Source organism: Cervus canadensis, chromosome 19, assembly GCF_019320065.1.
Source record: "Cervus canadensis isolate Bull #8, Minnesota chromosome 19, ASM1932006v1, whole genome shotgun sequence".
Classification (NCBI taxonomy): domain Eukaryota; kingdom Metazoa; phylum Chordata; class Mammalia; order Artiodactyla; family Cervidae; genus Cervus; species Cervus canadensis.
Genome location: NC_057404.1, coordinates 23,866,784 through 23,884,592, shown reverse-complemented (window position 1 = coordinate 23,884,592; position 17,809 = coordinate 23,866,784). Strand labels below are relative to the sequence as shown.

The 17,809-nt window shown below is 36.3% G+C and overlaps 1 protein-coding gene and 1 non-coding gene across 4 annotated transcripts in view; one reads left to right on the top strand and one right to left on the bottom strand.

The window, feature by feature from the left end:
• Positions 1-17,809, bottom strand: part of KCNIP4 (potassium voltage-gated channel interacting protein 4) — a 1,241,727-nt gene that overhangs the window by 673,444 nt on the left and 550,474 nt on the right. The window lies entirely within an intron of this gene.
• Positions 11,704-11,810, top strand: LOC122422465. Its single transcript, XR_006263859.1, has one exon. It is a non-coding gene; the product is annotated as a U6 spliceosomal RNA (small nuclear RNA).

Below are 17,809 nucleotides of genomic sequence, written 5' to 3'. Positions count from 1 at the left end.
TATGAAACCATCTGATCCTGGGCTTTTGTTTGTTGGAAGATTTTTAATACCATATCACTTTTTACATTGTGTTATTTATGTAGCTTGGGTAGTCTCTGACAGACCCTGTGAAAGACCATATAATAGTATCAATTCTTTGAACCTAACCTCCGTCATTAAACAGAGAGATTAATCCTATAGGTAAGACTAGAAGGCATAAAATGAAGTTTTTGGTTTCACAAACACTCATTTGAAGCTCAGAGCCTGAACACAATCATGAAAGCCATGGTACTGAAATTATGGGAAGGTTTTTTTTTTTTTTAATTTAAAACTTCTTCAGTATATTTTTATAATAATGTTTTATTATAAGCCAAAGCTTGGAGAGAATTGGCAGAATTTAAGAGAAGGTCCCATAAGACCAAAAGAAGAATTAGAGAATCACCTGCTATCAAAAGAGGAGATATGTAGGAGAGATACAGGAAATTAAGTTATTTTTCTCTCTTGGGGTTGATGCTTCAAGTGAAAACAATATGAACTGATATGTAGTTTCTAAATTTTCATTTTGCTCTACTTAACAGAAGCTGTGGCCCTATGCCTCACTTTTTTCCTTGTATATTTGACACTCTGCCTACCACCAAAGAAAAGACCTTTTGTAAACATGTGTTGAATGACAAAGTAACTTGGTAATGCTAATTTGGTGATTAATGCTAGTTTAGTGATTGAGTTCTGTTTCCTTAACTGTTTCCACGTTGCTCTTTCTGTATGCTTTTCCATCCCTGCACTTCATGTCCACATCACATCATTTGACCTAATTGATTTTTTAAGTTTCACAGAGTAAAGCTATACTATTAGCTTTGCACTTTATTTGAATGTATAGCATCCTATATTTGAGTCATGTGATTTATGGGTTTTTTTTTTTTTTTTTTAATTCAGTGCTTCTTTGATTTGCCAGAGCTGCATGGAAGACAGGTAAAGGGGTGTGTAAAAGCACGTTTATCTTTTGCATCAGTAAAGGAATGGAGTCTCTACATTTGGATTATCTAATTATAATAGATACTCAGTAAAAATAGTGAAGGAAGTTTCTTTTTTAGACCCATCTCACAAATTTCTACTAAACATTTACCTAAGATTTCTAAAATATAAGAGAGAAACACAAGTATTTAAAAAAAAAATAGAACATTAGGATATTATAGATTTTCCATTTTCCCCTATTTCATAATTTTTAATTTGTGAATACTGCATGTATTCCAGATAGGATACCCACTGCCATCTATTAGGAGACACAAAAGCTGGATAGACTAGATCTAGCCCTCAAATGTGCATAGGCTCTCTTATTTTTATTTTCTTACTACTCTTCATAAATACCCTGCCTTTCATAATAAAGTTTTATTGTTTTGTTTTGTTGGTAAAGTATAAAAGAGGAGAAATTTATCCAGGTCTAAGATGAGACATAAAAAATTTTAAAATGTGGAAAGAGATATTGAACAAGAGAAGAAAGAAAACTCAGGAGAGATAAATGAAATATAAGAATCCTCAGCAATGTGTTTTCACTTGACCTTTGAAGGATTCTGATTATATCTGGCCTTTTCTCTGTCTTGCTCTTTTACATTATTAATGAAATAAAATGAATTTACATAAAATGCTTCCTTTCTCTAACATAACTGCAAGTTCAATGTTATAGGATTTAAAAAATGGTTAATTTTTCCAAGCCATCATTTCTCAGTTAAGCACTATCATTAGTTTGTCTTGTCGAGAAACAAGTAAAACTTCTATGATAATAACACTACAATTTCTTATTGCTTTATATGAGTTAGTAAGATAAAACTTAACTCACCCATATCTTTCTATAACTCATCTGAGGTGAAATATGTAAGTGTTTATGTGTATTAAGTACAGGAGAATTTCAGTAAAGGTAATATTTTTTTTAAACTAATAGTTAAATAATTAATTATGAATGGATAAAATGAATACACAAAATTTAGGAAGGTTTTTCTGTATATTCAGATTTTATGCATATATAATTTATGGATTATTAACATTTACTGTCATTCAGAAGTTATGACATAAATTACATTAAAAACTATTTAGAGTTTAGTTAAAACACATTTGTCTTTAGTGATATATTTCATGTTAATATATATTGCAGGCAGTGTATGGAAATATCCCTCATTAATTTTAAAAAAGTGCAGTATTAAAACATGATAAAGCATGGATGAACTTCCAAAACATTATGCTAAGTGAAGTAAACAGGCATAAAAGATACATATTGTGTGATTCAATTTATATTAAATCTCTAGGAAAGGCAAAGACAGAAAATATTTTAAGAGTTGTCAGTGTTATCAGGGCCCAACAGTGAAGATGAGAGATTGTAAATGGACACTAGTGATGTCTTGGGTATGATGGAAATGTTTAAAATCGGATGGTTTTAATGGTCGCACACCTCTATAAATTTAAGGAAAAGTACTATACACTTAAAACAACTTAATCATATTACATGTAAATTACCCGTTAATAAAACTATTAAAAGTCTGTACATTCATTCTCAGAAGAAGTAGTCAAATATTTAGACTAGCACAGAAAGAAAAGTGTATAACAACAAGATTTTAAAAGTCTGGAAATACTCGTTGTTGTATTATTCTTTTAGAACAGACTCTTTTTTGTTTATTTTTGTGAATTTCCTAGGAGTTATTTTAAAATGCAAATCCTTTTGGTTAATATGTGGAAAAAACATATCATTTGATAAAAATAAATCAACATACTTTAAGACATGAACTGGGTTTATTTTCTGTAAAATCCAAAGTATTTTTAAAAAAACATTTTAATTGAGCATTTAAATCCATTTTTTCTTTTTTCCTCAATACATTTTACATCAAATTACATCCTTAATACCTTTCATATTGATCATTATCTTTCTATTCTCACAAATGTAGTCTAATTCATTCTGACAGCAAGACCAACTCTTTTTTTGCTTAGGGATTAGGGTTTTCCTAAACTGGGGTTGAAATTTCCAGTAGCTGACTAAGAAAATGTCTGACTTAGTATAAGCCAGACTAAGAAAAATGGGCCTTAATATAAGGACTTTATGCTAGGAAACAAGTATACCCATGAGGAAACTTTAGGTAAAGACATAATTTATTTCCCTGGAATAGTTGTACTTGACATTTACTTATTTAACAAATGTTTATTGAGTATCTACTATGAGCCACCTGGGAAGCCAATATTTTAGGCACGGAGGATAAAACTGAACAAAAAGTTTAATTTTAAGGTGTTTATTTTCAATTCATTAATTCCAATTTTCAGTAAATAAATACTTAATGGCTTCTTAAGAAATGGAGATAAAACTGACAGATAACATCATATTAGTTTTCAATGTACAACATAATGATTTGATTTATGTATATGTTGCAAAATGATTACCACAATAGTTTAGTTAACATCCATCACCACATGTAAGTACTGAGTGACTAACACTTTCACACTTTTAAGGTCTCTCTCTTAGCAACTTTCTCAATGTCTTTTTTTCAGATTTATTTTTTATCAAAGTATAAAGTGGAGTCGTTCAGTCATGTCCGACTCTTTGCAACCTCATGGACTGTAGCCTACCAAGCTTCTCAGTCCATGGAATTTTCCAGGCAAGAGTACTGGAGCGGGTTGCCATTTCCTTCTCCAGAGGAATCTTCCCAACCCGGGGATTGAACCCGGGTCTCCCGCACTGCAGGCAGATGCTTTACCGTCTGAGCCACCAGGGAACTTTTATCAAAGTATAGTTGATTTTTAAAATTGTGTCAGTTTCATTGTACAGCAGTGATTCAATTATATATATTTTTCAGGTTCTTTTCTCTTATAGGTTATTACAAAATATTGAGTATAGTTCCCTGTGTTATCTACTGTTGATTGTCTGCTTTATATATAGTAGTGTGTATATGTTAATCCCAAACTCATAATTTATCCCATTTCACCCCACTTTCCCCTTTGATAATCATAAATTTGTTTTCTATGTTTGTAGGTCTGTTTCAGTCTTATATATAAGTTCATTTGTATCATATTTTTTAGATTCCACCTGTAACCCATGTATTTGTCTTTCTCTGTCTGGTTTACTTCGCTTAGTATGATAATCTTTAAATCCATCGATGTTGTTTTGAATGTTGCAGGAAGGGGGGAGCCCCTTTTAGGGCTGAGATTGGGTTCTTGTCTAACATTCTGAATTGTCTGAGAAAACACATATGCTGTGTATCTGAAGAGACACCCTTTCCATCTGGAGTGCCAGAACTGATGCTAAACACTCAGCTCCTCTGGTGCCAAATTAAATCTTGGAGACAAGAGTTTTGGGTGAGATAGGAATGGGTAGCTTTATTACTTTGTCAGGCAAAGGGTGCCACAGCAGGCTAATGCCTTCAGAACCATATGTCCCAATTTGAAGAAGATAGTGAGAAGTTTTATAGTAATTGTTCAAAGAGGGCCTGATCAGCTCGTGGACATTCTTCTGATGGATTGGTGGTGAGGTAAGAAGAAGTCAACATCACCAACCTTCAGGCCCATCTGGTCTGGGTCTACATGCTTATGGGCAGCTTACCATTGTTAATTGTTAACTTCTCCCACCTGGGAGGGGGTTTATCTGCAAAATAACTCAAAGATATTATTGTGTGTATCCATCGATGGGGAACCAGGACCTTGTCCCAAGGCTGCACTATTGTTTCTCTTGACCGTTTCTCCCTGGTCTCACGTCCCCTCTCTTCCCTAATTAACAACTGTTGAATCTGTCATGGGAACTCAGGGAAGGTCACAGAGGCTGAATGAAGGCTATTTTCTGTCATCAAAGAAATGGGAGACACAAGCTTGTGCCCAGGAGCTCCACAGGGCCCTGCTCGGTATCATGAATGGCATTACTTCATTCTTTTTTTATGACTGAGTAGTATTTCACTCTGTAAATACACCACTTCTTTTTTTATCCATTCATCTGTCAATGGACATTTACATTGCTACTGTGGGCAATTAGAAAACTTACGCTTGGTAAACATCAGTGAAGCAAAATACAGCCTTCCCGACAGTGTGCCTCCTCTGTGATTCTCCTCAGTTGAGGAGTACATCAGTCTAACAAGAGACTACAGTAGTCAGGATTTCTAGGGGATTCTCTGCAACAAGCTTAGTCTGTAGCTGGAGTCCAATCTTTGAATAAGGATAACTCAAGGGAAGTCTCACTGAAGAGCAATGTTTCTCAAATCTGGTGTTTGTAAAAAATCAGCTGCAGGTTCACCAAAATAAATTCCTAGAAATCCTGAGGCATATGGCTGGGGAAATGTTACTTTAGGGTTTATAAGGAACTAGAGAGTCCCTTGGACAGCAAGGAGATCCAACCAGTCCATCCTAAAGGAAATCAGTCCTGAGTGTTCATTGGAAGAGCTGATGTTGAAGCTGAAACTCCAATACTTTGGCCACCTGATGTGAAGAGCTGACTCATTGGAAAAGACCCTGATGCTGGGAAAGATTGAAGGCAGGAGGAGAAGGGGACGCCAGAGGATGAGATGGTTGGATGGCATCACCGACTCAATGGACATGAGTTTGAGTAAACTCCAGGAGTTGGTGATAGACAGGGAGGCCTGGCATGCTGTAGTCCATGGGGTTGCAGAGTCGGACATGACTGAGCGACTGAACTGAACTGAAAAGAAAGGTGAATGCGCTAGGAGAAGGTGTAATCTAAGTCTTCCCCTTATGTGGATAAGAATTACCCAGGAAGGACAGAAACAGGAAAGGATTTTCAACAAAGAGTTTGAAGTTCTTTAGGAAACTTACAGCCAGACACTAGCCATAGCCAACATTAATTCTTATTCTAATATAAGCATAAACCAAACTAAGGTATGGGGAATAATAATAATTTTCCATTTTTGGCAGCAACAGATATGGTAACCTACGGCAAGAAACGTGCTGGGAAGTGTTTGAGTGAGCTTTTCTGTCTGTAGGACTCAGACAAATGGGTGTCCAAAACAATTATTACAAGCACAGGGCTATCTCTATTATTTTCTCAAGCTACTGCTTCTGAATCAGAGAGGGGCACTGTAATATTTTTAAAGCAGACACACCAGAGAGTTCCGATTTTACTTGTATACATTCCTTTGTAAATGTAATATTGTTTTGCCAGTCACATAGTTGTCCAGTAGGGACATTAGGTGACTGTGATACTAATAAGTCACAGTGAGATAAGGCATAAACGTCAATGAAATAAAAGTTGATATCTTTTCATCAGGAGAATTCATATAACTTATGCTTGCTTTGGCCAGCATTAAAATCAGCCTGTAGCCTCAAAAACCACTATAGCTGACATGAGCAAATGAAACCCATAATTATATTTAGTGGTGGGAGGAAGCTATTGTGGAATCCACAGTATTATTTAGACAATTTACAAATAAGATCCCTATAAAAATAGTTCAAACTGACAACATCTAAGTATCATTTAAAGTGGTAAATGCCTTAAATGTCTGCTGGCTAATTGGCCAAGATAAAAGGTAGAAATGGTGGGAATTCAAGCACATATTTTCTAGCATGATTTTAAACTTGGCCTCTGAAATAAGGTAGACTAGAATCACTGCTAAGATCCCTTTTTTATTTTGATCATTTATAATTCTGTAAGTTTATTTGCTTAACCCACAAACTGAACAAAAATTTTTTAAAATTCATATCTCTTATTATTTGACCATTCTTCTTAACAAAACAATATTTCTAACATTTCTTCCAATCCAGCTACCTCCAAAGTAACATTGATTAAGCCTTTTCCATTTGATCTATCATTCATTCAACCCAAAATGCACTCAACACCCATCCTTTTTCAGTCACTGTGAGGGCTAGGAAAGGAACTTCCATTTCAATGAGACTTTCTCCTGACAAAAATTGTCATTCTTGACAGTCCTGAAACACTTTGGTACCACTAACAAACCTAAAACATCATCCTGCACTAAATATGTTCTCAGTAAGTTTCAGTAGAGTTAACTTTTTCTTTTCTTTTTTTTTTTTGCTTTTCTCATCTCTCCTTTCAGGCTGCCTTTTTTACTTAGTACAATTTATCTCCCTTTTGACACATGTTTTATCCTAATGAACTGAAATAAAAATGACTTCATAGTAGCCTCTTCTTGCATCATAATGCATCCTTACTAGCATATATTTTAATGATTTGCACAAATATTTCAAAGTGGTAAAGGCTCTTATGAATGGCTTTTCTTCTAAGGGAAGGTATCCATAAGAGCTTGATAGGGAAAAGGCTATCAGCAATATTCTATTATGGAAATAGAAAGAGATCAGCATGGTATGAGGGAGGTCTTGCTTTTACTTTCAGGGAAGCCTGCCACATAACCATTAGCAGCATAGTGCAATGATGTTAAAGAGAACATCAATTAAATCAGTTTACCCCAGATTAATTCTGTGGGTAATGACTGAGAGATAATTTTCTGACTATCCTTCAAGCAGATGTCAGCATCATTTAACCATTGTTTACAAAGGGTATACCATTTGTCAGGTATTTTTCTTTATCCTCACAATAGCCTGTGAGGGTTAAAGGCAATGCAAAGGAAACCAGAAGGCAATTTACCCAAGGTCACATAGATAGTTAAGTGGCTGACCTAGGATTCAAACCCTTAGACTGAGTATATCCAGCTCTTTATAATACACTATACTGCTTCTAAATTGGATCATGAAATATAAGTGGAGTCAAAGATAAAAATAGTCACACTATTCCAAATAGATTCAAAGACCTTCAAAAGAAAGGCACTGATTCAATATATTATTTACAAAAGAAATTTAAACAAAGCATCAAAGCAATGTAAAAGACGGAATGGAATGTGCTTCTGGTGTGCACTTCTTACAAGAACAACCTCATTAGATATAAGGAAATATGAAGGATGAGGCAGATTGTTGTCAACTTTGCATGAGCATCTCTTTAATAAAATATATTAAGAACAGAGGATAAGAGCCGTGATACCCAATAAATTCAAGGAAAGGAAGGGCAAAGAATTCAGAACTGCATGTAAGAAGATGAGAAGAATATCAAAGAGAACTATGAAAAATTCAGTAAAAAGTTGAGTGCAGAACAAAAAATAAAATTCTAAATAAATGAAAGATCTATCTAGAATATTCCAACCACTAAAATGTGAAATTAGAAACAAACAATAAATACAAGAGGATATGGTTGAAATAGTAATTTTTTTTAACCCCATAGTACCAACCAGAGTACCAGTTGGTACCAGAGTACCAGTTCTCTAGTTTGCTTTGACTCTGATTTTTCCCAGACTAAAGGTTATGAATGTATATGTACTATACAACGATATTGAAATGCATTCATAAGATGTCAGAAAATGATATTCAGACATATATGAATTCAAAACTGGTCCCTAAAGGTAATTTTGTTATAGATTATGTACCGTGTGTATCTCAGATAACCACCAGGTAAGAGTGATACAGTCCCAGAGAAGTACAGAGCAAGAATCATCACAAAGATGATGCAGAATGGAAATGTTCAAGAAAATATAGGGGAATGCTTTAGCTAGGGATCAAATCTCAAGATAGATTAATATTTTGTATATGTTCATTTGATTAACATAATTAAAAATTGACCTATAAGCTGCTAGGACAGATTAGTGCCTACAAGCCACTTTCTCAGAGTAGTAAGAAATACAATAGGAAAACTTACAAAAATAGTGTGACTAATGTTTGAAGTCTTGATCATATAAAGTTTATTCATTGTGGTTTGGAGTGCACCATAACAGTCATTTCATAAAATGTTATTTAACTGTAAGTACTGGGCACATATAAATAAATGCTTTGTACCTACCATATTATTCTCATAAGTGAATTAGGGAACTGAGATAAAAGAATATTCATAATTCATTCACAGTGATATAAAAGTGTATACACACACACACACATGTTGTTTGGTTGCTAAGTTGTGTCAGATTCTTTGCTACCCCATGGACTGTAACTCACCATGCCCCTCTGTCTATGGGATTTTCCAGGCAAGAATACTGGAGTGGGTTGCCATTTCCTTCTCCAGGGAATCTTCCTGATTCAGGGGTTGAACCTGTGTCTCCTGGCCTTCTGCATTGGCAGGTGGGCTCTTTACCACTGAGCCACCTGGGAAGCCCATGTTTCAGTTCAGTTCAGTCACTCAGTCACGTCCGACTCTTTGCGACCCCATGGACTGCAGCATGCCAGGCTTCCCTGTCCATCACCAGCTCCCGGAGCTTACTCAAATTCATGTCCATTGAGTTGGTGATGCCATCCAACCATCTCATCCTCTGGCGTCCCCTTCTCCTCCTGCCTTCAATCTTTCCCAGCATCAGGGTCTTTTCAAGTGAGTCAGTTCTTTGCATCAGGTGGCCAAAGTATTGGAGTTTCAGCTTCAGCATCACTCCTTCCAGTGAATATTCAGGACTGATTTCCTTTAGGATGGACTGGTTGGATGTTTATTACATACATACATTTGTAATAAAGGAGCATAGAAATCTTAAAGCAGGGAGATTGTCCTCAGTTACTGCGGGAGAAAACTATATGAAGAAGGCATTATGCCAAGTGAGAATGCATAATTCTAAGCAAACTCAGAAGTCTAGATTAGGCTCAAGCTACACAATGAAATAATCACAGTCATTTCTCCCAAGAGCCAGCAGAAATTCCCAACAAAACTTAGTCTAAGTTGCTTCTCATGTTTTGACCATAAGAAAACATCTCAATTTAACAAACATAATGGTACCTGAAAAACAATTAAATTAGAATTGATTCCACATACATTGATTTTGGGGGAAGATATGCACTGTAAATGTATAACAAGGGATGATATTTTAACAGCTCTATCGGGGAAGGCAATGGCACCTCACTCCAGTACTCTTGCCTGGAAAATCCCATGGATTGAGAAGCCTGGTAGGCTGCAGTCCATGGGATCGCTAAGAATCGGACACGACTCAGCGACTTAACTTTCACTTTTCACTTTCACTCATTGGAGAAGGAAATGGCAACCCACTCCAGTGTTCTTGCCTGGAGAATCCCAGGGACGGGGGAGCCTGGTGGGCTGATGTCTATGGGGTCACACAGAGTCAGACACGACTGAAGTGACTTAGCAGCAGCAAAGAGTGCATCAATTCATAAGCACAAAATAAGGAGATAAAATCTTATCAAATCTTCATTATCACTGTTCAAATTAGTCAGTCGGGAAAAAGCCCAAGACAGTGATGAAGCAACTGATTTTTTCTGCATTCTGTACAAATGCAACTCAAGAAATGGAAAATGAATAGTTAGACATGAAGTTCCTAGAGAAAAGAAAAATTTAGGAAAGCAAATAAATATGTAATCAACAGCTCTATTAATGTGTACCAGCATCCTTGATAAAAGCAAACAAAGGAAACCTTAAGAACCAAAGCAAAGCATCTGAGAGTAGGGCATACCACAAACAGAAGAGTACATGGATCAGGTCAAATACTTCAACCACAGTCACAGTCAGGCTGATTTGTTCTTTTACTCATGCAATTTTCATCCAGTTTCCAGAATTGACATCTCCCAAACCAATCTGAAGTTTCAGGTCTAAATTCTAGAACAGGTCTGCAAAACAGGCAGGAGAATCTCTAGATGAATAACTGAAAGGTTTAGCAATTTCTCAGTTTTGTATGCTAGATTAATTTACTGATGGTAGTTTTTCATTCCCCTGTAATAAAATTGTCTGTCCATATTATTTATTGTCTGATGGTGAGCTGAGTATAATTCACTATATGAAACCATGTAATTTGCTTTAGCCAAACTAGATATTAGAAGATCTGATGAAAGCTGAAGCTTAAAATGTACCTATATAAATGAGCTTTTCCTGTTATGACTTAGTGATTTCCTATGAAAAGAAAACATTCTCTAAAAACTGCTGCTTTTTAAGCCTGAGCATCACAACAAAAATTCATAGAACGGATCTAAACTGAATCTCCAGTCTTTAGCCAAGGCTAGCTGACCCACATTATGAAGCAGAGATATAGCTGAGCCCATTTTAGACAAGGCAAAATAAGTCAGAATAATTATTCTTGTAAGCATTGTATTTGGAGTTGTTTTTCAGCATTATTGTGCCAATAGCTGACTGATACAAATGCTTTTGAGTGTTAGTAATTGCTGTCTTAATTACCTTGCTCTTTTCAGTCAAGCTCAGCCTTCTACTTTATCTCCAGTAACCAGATTAATGCTCTACTGCAATCAATTTCCTTTCTAATCTGAGTCCCTTCGGTTGGATTTTTGTTACAGGCTATACTACTTCTGGATACTCTGCCTAACTGAAACCTACTGTCCACCTGCTTCTGTATAAAAATATCATTATATGCTTTACACATTATGTGAGATACATAAATGGTAATAACTAATACCACTGTTTATTAAGAAACAGTTACAGGTCAGGCACATTTAGACATGTATTTCAGGTGATTCTTTAAAAATTTTTTTTAAATGCAAGGTAAATTTTATAATGGCCATTTTCTGGGTTAAATTCATTCATTTTTATTATTTCTATATCCCAAAGGCCTTAAACTCAGAAAAGGTAAGTAACCTGCTTAAGACACCTCAGGCAGTAAATGTTACAACCATGATGCAAATTCAGCTTTGCTTTCTAGGCTGTTTCCTGTCACACATTTAAAATAGAGGAATCATGAAGTTTTGAAGTGATAAGATATATACCCATGTTATGTCTGAATAGTTTCCAAGGGATCCAAATTGTCTACTATTGTGCTTGCTTTGAAAGCACACATACCAAAATTGGAATGATACAGAGAAGATTAGCATGGCCCCGATACAAGGGTGACACACACGTTCATGGAGCATTCCAAAGTTTTTGTAAACCAACTATACTTTAAAAAAACTGTCTACTGTGTAGACCTTAGAGTACTGAAAAAGTTTCCTTGGCTTGTCTAAAAGATGGTATGTACTATGTCACTTGGCAAGTATGTTTACAGAAGTGAGGATGGGTTGGATTAGGTGATGCAATTTTTATTAAAAAAAATAATACAATTCATTGCAGCCATTCTAAGAAAGATTAATGGCAAAGTTTTAGTGTTTGGATATTTTCCAAAAGTTTTAGTGTTTGGACATTTTCCAACTGACGGTCCTGATTCTTTTTTTAAGTAAAGACCAGTGCAAGTCTGAACATAAGAGTTCATGCTTGAGCTCTGGAACAATATAGAACTGAGTTTACATCCTCAGTCTAACTTTTCCTGGCTTATTAAAGTTACCTGAAATCTCAGTTTTATCATCCGTAAAATGGGGCTAACGGTAATAACTATGTCATAGAGTTGTTGAGGGAATTAAATGAAAAGTGTCTTATGAAAATAATTTAACACTATATTTGGATAAATATATTATGGTTGCCCGAAACTATATGTATTGAACTTCTAAAATATCAGGCTTCCCTGGTGGATCAGATGGTAAAGAACACGCCTGCAATGCAGGAGACCCTGGATTGATCCCTGGGTTGGAAAGATCCCCTAGAGAACGGAATGGCTACCCACTCTGGTATTCTTGCCTGGAGGATTTCATGGACGGAGGCTATAGTCCATGGGGTTGCAAAGAGTCAGACACGACTGAATGACTTAACACTGTCACTTTCCTATAATATCACTGAGAATGGGAATTATTCTTTGCTAATGGAGAATGGATTTTTGTAAGGGCGGAGAAAGGCAGGGAAATAGGCACACAGCAGGGGAGGTGGAAAAGGAAAGTGCAAATAATTTAAACTGATTTGGTAGCTGGTGTAGAAAACTCTAAACCAGGGCATGATGGAGAATACCTGGACAAACAAAAATGCTGTCTGAAGCAGCATAGAGGGTAAAAATCTTTGAAAGGTATGGTTATAGATTACATTTCACATAAGCTACCTAATGCCATTATAGTCAGTAGGACCAGGAAATGCCATTGTTTAGAGGTGAATAGAAGCAATTTAAAATGCAGCTACTTCCACTTTGTACTGGTGAGATTAATCCATGTTTTGAGCTGCTGTTTTCACCTCGTCATTGTTTATCGGGTTTGAGTCTAATTGGCCTTGATTGGAATCATGGGAAGCCACTAATTAAAATGATTAACAATATCAATAATGGCAAAGGGGAAAGAAAAGGAAGCCTCTTATTTTTAATGGGCTGAACACCATTTCTTGCTGGCAGAATGAATAGAAGTTAATTGAAGAGTGACAGTGGATAGCACATTTCTAAAATGTCTGTTTTCATGTTGTAACAAAGGGCACATTTTCTAGAAGCTATACCACAATCACAAATATGGACAAGATTTTTCTTCTCCCCCACTAGCGAAATTAAAACAATTTCTAACCTCAGATGTTTTCAGGCACATTATTATGGAGGATGTCTTCTTTCAAGTGCTGTGTTTAACACTGGAAATATTTCAGCTTTGCCATTGACCTTTAAGTTATTCTAATCTGCTTCTATATACAAACACAATTTCTGCAAATAGGCTTTGACCAGAACAGATTTTAGATGGAATAGCGGGACAAAATCCAGACTCAAGCAGAGAAGGGAAAGGCCTAGCCCTCAAGCATCTTCTTGCTACTGGATCTTGACAATGCCCAATGGCTTATTTCTAGAACATAAGTGAAATCATTTGGATAGTACATTTTCACCCTGTACCTCAAAGGGGGTTCATTGGTTCATTCCTGATACCCAGCTCCATTTCTTTCTTGGCATAGGTGAACTCAATGTTATGAAAATCATATGTAGCTACAACTGGATCGTCTTGCTGGCTTGGAGGATGAGATTTATATAGTCAGAGCCTGAGAAATACCTGGCTCTTAATTTCCTTCCTACCAGTATTTAATCCAGAAGGGACTCTGATGACTCAGGAATACTTCATAAGAAATTACTTATATTCTAGAAGCTGGAGGTGGTTCCTCCACAACCCTGTATTTTGCTTGCATCTTTACATTTTGGGTGAGGCAAACACTTCCAATTGTGACTTATTTAACTGTTTAAAAATTGCATTATTTATTTTTGGCTGTGCTGGGCCTTTGTTGCTGTGTGGGGGCTTCCTCTTGTTGTGGTGAGTGGGGGCTACTTTCTAGCTGTGGTGTGTTGGCTTCTCATCATGGTGGTTTCTCTTGTGGAGCACAGGCTCTAGGGCACATGGGCTTCAGTAGCTGTGGTGTGTGGGCTCATGACTTATTTAACTTTTGATTCATTTATCTTTCCTTGATTTAACAATTATTCACACTTGCACAGAACACCACTTCCAACATGCACTCACAAAACCACTACTATTTCCTTCTCTATCTACTACATTCAGGGTTTTCAAAAGAATCCCAGGAACTAAGCTCAGAGACGTCTCTGCACTTTGAAGGCAAGTTATTGAACTGATCTGCGCCTCATTTCCATACCTATAAGATGGGAATCCACATATTTATGTACCTAGTGGGATTGCCATGAAGATTTAAAAACTAATCCTTATAAAAGTGCTTGGAACATTGCTGGGCCCAGGTCAATTACCTAATAAATGGTTCCTGGTTTACTCTTCAGGGACTACTACTATTCTGAGTTCTTTCGGGGCAGGACAGCAGAGATCACACTTAAAGTGAAAGTGAAAGTCGCTCAGTTGTGTCTGACTCTTTGCGACCCCATGGTACTGTATAGTCCATGGAATTCTCCAGGCCAGAATACTGGAGTGGGTAGCCTGCCCCTTCTCCAGGGGATCTTCCCAACCCAGGAATCGAACCAGGGTCTCCTGCACTGCAGGCGGATTCTTTACCAACTGAGCCATAAGGGAAGCCTGATCATATTTATCTTACTGTTGAATCCTCAGGACATGGCAGAGTGCCTGGCACATAGCAGGTGCTCAACAATAACTCTGACAAGTCACTTCTAAGACAAGTGACTACGGCCTCCAATCCTTCAGGTGGAGTCAGTAGAGGAAACCAAATTTCCAATTTAAGTGCAGTGTTCTTCCTACCTCAGTCCCTTCATAAATTACTTATTTTGTCTCATATCCTGAACATCTTAGTGTTAGGCAATGGAGATGCTTAGTCATAACTTACTGGACTGAATTTTCTCTCTTAGGTGCTGTTTTCTTGTATTTTAAAATAAAGCATAGGATAATGGGTGGTTTCACTGTGTCTCACAATAGTTTCTCAGGCCTTTTTTTTTTTTTTCTTCTATCTGTTTTCCCTTGGCACAATTGTTTTCAACAACAGACAAACATTTTAAAACAAAACACACTTCCTTCAAACAAAATCTTTTATAGAAACCAAATTAGACAACACAGTTCTGAAAGAGATCTCCAGGGAATTCAAAAGCAAGGATTCTGGAACCTTGGGCTCACCAGGCAGTTGTTCCTCTTCCCAGTTTCTCTCTCCCTTCTCCTAAGCCCTGGAGGCAGTTTTGCTTAACCTTTAGAATTTCAGGGAGCACCACCTTAAATCTACTTCCTGGGGCTCAGTAATTGTGGATGCTTCAGATCCCATTAACCTAACTTCCTACCGTGTGTTATAGAACTGTTTCCAGCTATAGGGCAAGTTGATGTATATACATAAAGGTATTATGGATCTTTCAAAGTGGCTTAACTAAATTCTCAGCGATAGTATTGCTAGCAAGACAGCAAAGTAATGCTAACTCCTTTGTAACAAAAAGGGCTGATAAAGCTTTCATTACTTTCAATCTTCTTTTAATTAAAGCTTCTGTGGCTAAAGTGATTAGTCAACATGAAGTCAATGGAACTTAAGCTTTTATGTCTTTTTATTTTACAAATGGCTCAGTGTGTGTGTGTATTTGTTTGGTTAGTGGTCTGAAGAAGAGCGCTGATTAAATTTTATGCTCTTGTTATTTTTGTTCATACTTGTTAACTCTGTTATCTGACAATAGGCTTCCAGAGTCTTTTTTATGATGATGAAACATTCTGCTCTCGAGCTGCTGTTAATAGACAGTGCTCCTTGCCAGACATTTTCAAAGTGTTTGTTCACCTAAAAGCAAAGTTTTTCTATCTTAAACTTATCTGTTTAGCCCTCTGATTGAAGATGACCTGCCAAAAGCAGGTTACTTGTACCTCAAAGCTCAAATAAGGCCCAAGGAAGGAGATATGATGAGGCCATTTTGGTGCTGGTGAAGTCAGTATTTCTTTTCTAGAGCAAAAGTTCTCTAAGTATTCCAAACATACTTTTATGTAATATGCTGTTGTTTAGTAAGTGAGTGTAAAGTTAGCTTTATGTAGTATGTGTAGAGACATGATTTTTTAAACTTAAATCAAGGCAGAATTTTTGTCATTTCTATAAAACGTTTAGCATAAAAATGCATATAATAATAATTTCTGTGCAAAAGTATGACTCAAATATGTTTTTTTGGACTTTCTGTTTTCAAGGATGGCTAGTTGTAAATGTGAGTGAGGTGGTATATGCACAATTGAGTTACCAATATTGTATATGAAAAAAACCAGGGGATTTTCATAAAGGACCTAGATGGTTATACGAAAAAATGAGAAAGGTAGTTATAAACTATTAGTGAAATACCATAAGTAGATATTTAAACTAATGTGGACATGCAAGTAATATAAATTCAAATTGAGGTTCATTTATGTAGGAATTTTATTAATTATAGATGTTTCACATGTTTATGCTAATTTTAAATACACATATGAGGCTATAACTTAGAGAACATTGCTTTTTAGAACAAAAACAAGATTTCAGAACTCCAGGGATATAGCCAAGTTAAGTGAAATACTAGAAATGATCAAAAGAGGAGAAAGAAACCAAAAGAGGGAAGTCTGCACCCTGACCTGACCTAGACTTGCTGGTGACTCTTGTATCTTGTAGGGGAGTAGCTACTACTTTAAGGCCATGTTCACGCATATCTGAATTAATAAATCTACTCCTAAGTTCTAGAGGAATCTTAAACAGAATTAGGTATAGCAGACCAATGAAACCCTGGGTTTGAAATTCTTTCATCTAACCCACTAACTGTCCCAGACATGGTTGGCTGACTAATTAAGGAATGCTCATTCCCAAACTCACTGCCTTGCCTGCCTCCACTAGAAAAACTGTGAAAATGACATCTTCCCAGACACCCTTGCATGTTGAGATGGTCACATGATACAGTTCGAGCCAATGGGATATAATCTGCAGTCTGCTAGATTACTGGTAAATCAGGAGCTTTCTGATAAATGGGACTGATAAGCTCAGAGCTGACATGCCCCTTCTTCCTTCTCCTTGCTTTGAGCTCGGATATTATGCCTGGACTTGAGGCATTTGTCTTGTGAGCATGAATAAAAGACACAAGAGATACCAAATCATGGCTCAACATGGTTGATCCACAAAACTACTTCCAAACTTCTTGGTGTGAGAGGAATTTAAGGTCTACTTGATTAAGGCAGCATTTGTTTGATGTTTCATTAGAGAGGAAGCATGTATCTAATAGACTTGGTGACAGGGTATTCATTTCACAGTATATCCATTTCACTTTATAAGCATGTATCTTGACCACTTCTAACTCTAACATGCTTCTCTTCAGAAAATCACAATCCACACTTAGAGTTTTCAAACACTTATGTTGGAAAATCCAGTGAACTTACTTATTTCTCTACTGAAATTACAGAGAAAAATGAAAGCATTAAATTCAGAACCCTAGCCAAGACAACTATATTGGAAGAAAATAAAGCTTCCAAATTCACTAATATTCAACATAATATTGTTGCAGTAATGTTAATAGTACAAGCAATATAATTTCCTATATGGGTCACACATTTAGATCATAAATTTGAAATAGTAAAATAGGTATATTTATAAGTACAACCTTTGCATGTGTTCATTATAATGAGAATAACCTTCTCTCAGGTAACCTACTGAATAGAAGTA